The following is a 6,314-nucleotide window of genomic DNA, read 5'->3' as shown; positions in this document are numbered from 1 at the left end:
TTATTTGTTTTTGTTTTTTTCCATGGGCAGGCATCAGGAATCGAACCCGGGTCTCCAGCATGGCAAGTTTCCTTGTTTTGAAGCAGATAATTATACATTCTATCATTGCATTACTTTAAATAAAAGCTTGTATTTCATAAGATGATTAATTTTGGATTAGAACATGCAATGTTGTTTTATTGTGGTAAACATATAACACAAAGTTTCTCATCGTAACTATTTTTAAGTGTTTTAACATTTTCACATTCAGTGGAATGAATCACAGTCACAATGCCATGCTGCCATCACCACCATCCATTACCAAACGTTTTCATGACTTCAAACAAAACTCTGTACCTATTAAGCAGAAATTCCCTGTTCTCCCTCCCCCGACTTCTGGAAACCTCTCATCTATTTTCTGTCTCTATTAATTTGCTTATTTTATAGAAATGGAATCCTATAATATTTGTCTTTTTGTATCCGGTTGATTTCACTCAACATAATGCTCTTACGGTTCACCATGCAGTAGCATATATCGGAACTTCATTTCTTTTTATGGCTGGATAATATTCCACTGCATGTATTTACCACATTTTCTTTATCCTTCATCTGTCCATGAACACCTAGGTTGTTTCCATCTTTTGGCTATCGTGAATAATGCTTCTATGAACGTTGGTATACAAGTATCTGTTTGGGTTCCTTCTTTCAATTATTTTTTGGATACCTAGAAGTGGAATTTCTGGCTCACATGATAATTCCATGCTTAGCTTTTTGAAGAACCACCAAACTGTTTTCCACAGTGGCTGTGCCATTTTACAATCCCCCAAAACACAATATTTTGACCATATATCCTAAAGGTAGGGAACAGGGACACAGGCTTCATCAAGTCCACTTAGCAAGAAAGTATTTCAATGCATCTTTTATAAAATGTCTTACGTATATTACATGAACAGATTCAACAAGGCTGTCAATAGAGCTTATGTTGAGACAATAGAGTCATGTATGACTACTGTTTGTTAGCATAACTAGCGGTATTAAAACTACTGAATGAGCTGCCATATCTAATGCAGACGGAGATTTTTACTGAATGATTAAAAGATGTTCTAACATTTGGAAAAATATCCCAAAATACAGCTTGAGATATGTGGATATGATTCAGATAGAATTATCTCTTAAAAGGTTTATATTATTTTAATAAATATTAAGTGTTCAGACTTTGGTGATAGAGCAAATCTGTAGTTTTTAGCTCTTCCTGGTGAGTTTTCCACTTCGGCCTGTTTCCTGTGAAAACTTAACTCCCTTTGTAGATAAATACACAGTAAACCTAATATTTGTGTTGTAGTAAATATGTTGCCCTACAAATAAGTGCCACTGACATTTTCTAATTCTTCTTTTCATCTGTATATGGTCAGTGGAGTTTAACTGCATTTAGTTTTGATATTCCATATGGCAACAAGCTCATGTCCTAGTATGTATAATTCTTTCTCCATAATGCGTAACAGGTCAAATTGTTGTAATTATATACACATACTGACAACTGTCTCAAAGTTCTGCACTATTTTTCATTCCCTGATCAATATGGTTTGTGACAAACCAAATTTACTAATGCCAAGTGGAAGACGTAGATTGTGTTTTTGTATTTCATGGGTTGGATTTTCCTATAGGCTGTTGGCATAAGATACAGAAAATTATGAAGGTACAAATCATACACCAACATGCCTGAAAGCTATATTTCAGGGATGATATTGGCACAAAACTGAAAATATAGGATTGATTTTCCTTGTGTTCAGAGACATAGTTTTATATTCTTTATTTGAATGTAAAATTATATAAGTATTATTATATATTTTTTCCATTTTGACTTTATTTTGTGTTGTGGTCCCATCTTTCACTTCTATTCAAGTTTTTCTCTCCGCTTCTCTTTATCAAGCCAGACTAACCCCAAATTTGGAAGTCTGCTTAAAATCCTTAGGCTGAACATTTTAATACTATGTTCTACAAAATGGAATATTGGGTGCATTTCATTGGACTAAAAACAAAAAATTAGAACAGCTTCTTAAATAGGAATTATCCATTCTTGTGTCAGCTTAAATCTGTACATCATTTGAGAGCAATTATTCCATTTTCATATTAATTAAACCAAATTTTTAAATGTAATTTTATTGAGATATATTCACATACCATGTAATCATCCAAAGTGTACAATCAATGGCTCACAGTATCATCATATAGCTATGCATTTATCACCACAATCAGTTTTTGAACACCTTCATTACTCAAAAAAAAAAAAACTACATGTAAAAATGAAATTAAAAGTAAAAATGAAAAAGAACACCCTAAACATCTCATACCTCTTATCACTCACCTCCCTCATTATTTATTTATTTATGGCCCTTATTTTTTTACTCATCTGTCCATACACTGGATAAAGTGAGCGTCAGCCAGAGGGTTTTCACAATCACACAGTCACACTATAAAAGCTATGTAGTTATACACTCATCTTCAAGAATCAAGGATCCTGGAATACAGATGAACAATTTCAGGTATTTCCTTCTAGCTATTCTAATCCACTGAAAACTAAAAGGAGATATCTACATAATGCATAAAAATAACCTCAGAATGACCTCTCAGCTCTATTTGAAATCTTTCAACCACTGAAACTTTATTTTGTTTCCTTTCTCTTCCTCCTTTTGGTCAAGAAGGTTTTCTCAATCCCCTGATTCCTGGTCCAGGCTCATCCCCAGGAGTCAAGTCCCATGTTACTAGGGAGATTTACACCCCTGGGAGTCATGTCCTATGTAGAAGGGGAGGGTAGTTTATCTGCCAGGTTAGCTTAGAGAGAGCCCACATTTGAGCAACAAAAGAAGTTCTCCTTGGGTGACTCTTAGGCATAATTATAATGGGCTTAGCTTCTCCTTTGCAGGAATAAGTTTCATAAGTGCAAGCTCCAAGATCGAGTGCTTAGCCTATTTAATTAGTAGTCCCCAATGTCGGCAGGGCTCTCAGGATTTCCTCAGGTGGGGAAGTTTAATATTTCAATATTTTTTTCCCAGTCCCCCAAGGGGGCTTTGTGAATACTGTTTTATTCTCTGCCCAAAATACTCTGGGATGTATCAGGGCATCACAGTAACCTATATAAACCAACAAGATCTCATGCCTTATTCAAGGTTCCATGTATTTATGGCGCTTGAATAAACTGACCATACAAATCAAATTAGATAACATGCTACAGAAAGATAAGTTTTGCATCAAATAAACATCTCTTCCTTTGGTCTCACACAGAAGTTGAAGTTTTCAAACTTCAATATCATTCTTACTCTTTAGTCTGATTTACCTTAGTCCTAACCAGATCTGCTTCATTCATATTTCTAATTGAAGTCTGATCTATATATATATTTTCATGTTCTCATCCTTTTTTAATCAGACCAGGATTAGGGGGTGAAGAGTATTGAATGCAGCAGGGCTCAACAATTCTATCAAAGTAAAAAAGTTCTTAAGAATACAATGATGGCATAATACGTTACTCTTATAGTACAAATCTTCGAATCAAAGATTTTGTTTTACAGAAAATGTCTATAAGACTCTAAACAAAAATATTAAGATACACTGAAGACCAGCAAGTTTAAAAAAAAAGCACTTATCAAAATATTTAACTGTCCTCTTTTTACGAAGCTTTTACAAACAGATTCAGTCTTCACTGAATAAATCAGTTTTAGTTTCTTCATTGTCCTCCATCTATCTTTTAGCATGACGCTTGTTCGATTGTTGAATTTATAATGTCATAGTATTTTAGACCAATTTCCTTCCCCATATTTCTTCATGCCAGATCACAGATTCTTGTCTTCTTCTCAAAGCCATGCTGTTTTTTCCTAGATTGATGCTTTTCAGAAGATACTGGCCGATTGTTTAAAATATGAAGTGTCTTGCTTCCAGGGGTTCTTTTATAGTTTTCTTCTTTCTTTCGCTTCGAAGAGCTCCCGCTCTTTCCTCTTTCTTCTCAAGATTTTGTTGTTAGCTTCCATGTTTAAACCTAGATAAGAAGAAACTTTTGTGGGACCTCAATAAGGATACTGTACCCCCTGAGGATTCAGGTACCACAGACTGTTTGTCACTAACACTTTTTCCTATATGCAAATTAGCTTGTTTCCATTTCAGTATTTTACTATTAGGTTTATCCTGAGAAGTTACTGTGTTTGATCTTTTACTTTCCACTACTTTTGCTGCTGCCTTCATTAGAAAGGCTGATGACTTTTCACACAGCACAAAATTCACGTCTTAATTTTCTCCATCATGTGGATATAACTGAAGTGTTGAAAAATAGAATGGAATGTATCTTTTTGAGAAATTATAGTAAGCAATTTCCTTTTTTAAAGGCGTATAAGAATTTGGGTTACCAAATATCCTTTTAAAAAAAGACTTCTTCTGCTTCCTTAAAACTACCGTTTTCCATACAAATAGCTATAGCCTTAATTAAATTCCTTATTTCTTCATAAAGCTTGTCATGTTCCTTTTCAATTGAATCCCACATCATAAGGGCTGATTCCAAGTGTATAATTCGTTCATCACTTTCAAACTGTTCATCCGGAGTTTTTCCTGCTGCAATTCTTGTCAAAAACTGACAAATGCATATGGTTCTCAGTTGATGGGCTGTTAGACGGGCTAATCCATGGATAATGGCTACAGTAATGCTGCTCTGCCCTAGGCTGGCGGGCGGGGCTGGAATGGAGAAGCCGGTGGTGAGTTACCTATCAACACCCTGGAGGGCCGTCGCGGGTCCCGTGGACGTCCTCGCAGCGGTGGCCACGGAAAGCCCGGCACAGAGAGAGGCAGAGGAGGTGCAGCGTCCAGCCGGCAGCCACGGCCTGGGCCTCGGCCTCGCCCACCAGGCCCGTGTCTTCATCCTCCTCAGAGGGGCCCACCTGCGTCAGGCTCTGCAGGAGGCCCTGACAATCAAGCGGCACCTGGTGTCCCTCCCGTTTCTACTATCGCCTCCTCGGGTCCGCACACACCCTCGCGGCTTGACGCCGCCGGGGCGGCCTCCTCTGCCAGGTTTAGTCGCTCCCGCCGGTTCTACTCCTTCCCGCGCTGGGTGGCAATTCAGTTTGATGTATTTTTCAGTTTTTAAACAGTTGCTCTATGGGGTAATGCTGACTTTCATAGCTGAAGAACTCTAGCTCTGAGTCTCAGGTGTCACACAGATACCCAGAGTTCCAGGGACTGAGCAGGTTATATGTAAGTGCTCAGTATCTCAGAATTTAGAACTAACCGTTACAGCTCAGAAATAGATGTGACTGCTGTAAAAGCTTGCAGTCTAGGAACCTTTAACGCAAGTGCTGGAGGAAATGCGGAGCAGGATGTACTGTTCCCTCTTCACTGTTGGTCGGGAAGCGAATGGTGCAGCCCATCTGGAGGGCAGTGTGGTGGTTCCACAGGAGGCTAAGAATAGGGTTGTCGCATGATCCTGCAACCCCGTCATTAAGTGTATACTTGGAAGGACTGAAAGTAGCAACACAAATGGACATTTGCACGCTGGTGTTTACGGTGGCCATATTCACAGTTTGTAATGGATGGTGGTGGCCTAAGGACGTATTGGCTGAATGGAAGGGTGAACTGTGGTGTATACGTACAATAGAATACAGAGCAGCTGCAAGAAGAAATGCAATTGTGAGGCATGCAACTAAGTGAATAGATGTTAAGGATACTATGTTGAGCAAAGGAACTCAGAAAGGAAAAAATAAACATTATAACATTTCACTAATATGAACTAGCTATAATGTGCAAATGCTGAAATTTGAATCCGAGAGCATAGGTAATTAAATCAAATTTTACGTTGTGTGGTATAGTAAGTCTTCTGTGGTGCTTTTCATTTGTTCTGAGTATGAATAACCTTTGGATCGCTTGGGTAAATGTTTTGTTGCTTTTTATTGGAAACTTGCTTTTAAACAGGAAATGAGTAGGGGCAGGGAGAGAACCTGCCTTGCAATAAACAAAGAAAACAAACCAACAAAAACAAATTACTTAAGAATAGACATTTTCTCAAAAACTGTTTGCTGCTCTATATTAATTTTACATAAACTGCTTCAGCCGTGGCACTTTGTTAGATGACTCAAATATACTGACTTATGGACAGGTTTCACCATCAAAAGTAATTTGTATGAAAGAAGTAAAAAGAAATACTTTTTTAAAAATAGTTTCAGTAGCCTTGATCAACTAAGAGGCTAGAGTTTAGGAATCCATGGCTTTATGCTCTAGTCATTTAAGATAATAGCTGAGTCTCTATACTGTACAGAGTGTAATGCATGTCCACACTAGGTGTGCCATAAATGTTTGACAGC

At 37.6% G+C, this 6,314-nt stretch overlaps 1 pseudogene; it reads right to left on the bottom strand.

Moving 5' to 3' along the window:
- Positions 1 to 3,885: 3,885 nt before the first annotated feature.
- On the bottom strand, positions 3,886 to 5,528 carry LOC143690692 (telomeric repeat-binding factor 1-like; annotated as a pseudogene).
- Between the last annotated feature and the right edge of the window lie 786 nt (positions 5,529 to 6,314).

The sequence above is a fragment of the Tamandua tetradactyla genome, chromosome 7 (genome assembly GCF_023851605.1).
Source record: "Tamandua tetradactyla isolate mTamTet1 chromosome 7, mTamTet1.pri, whole genome shotgun sequence".
Lineage (NCBI taxonomy): Eukaryota > Metazoa > Chordata > Mammalia > Pilosa > Myrmecophagidae > Tamandua > Tamandua tetradactyla.
This window is presented reverse-complemented; position numbering and strand designations above follow the sequence as displayed.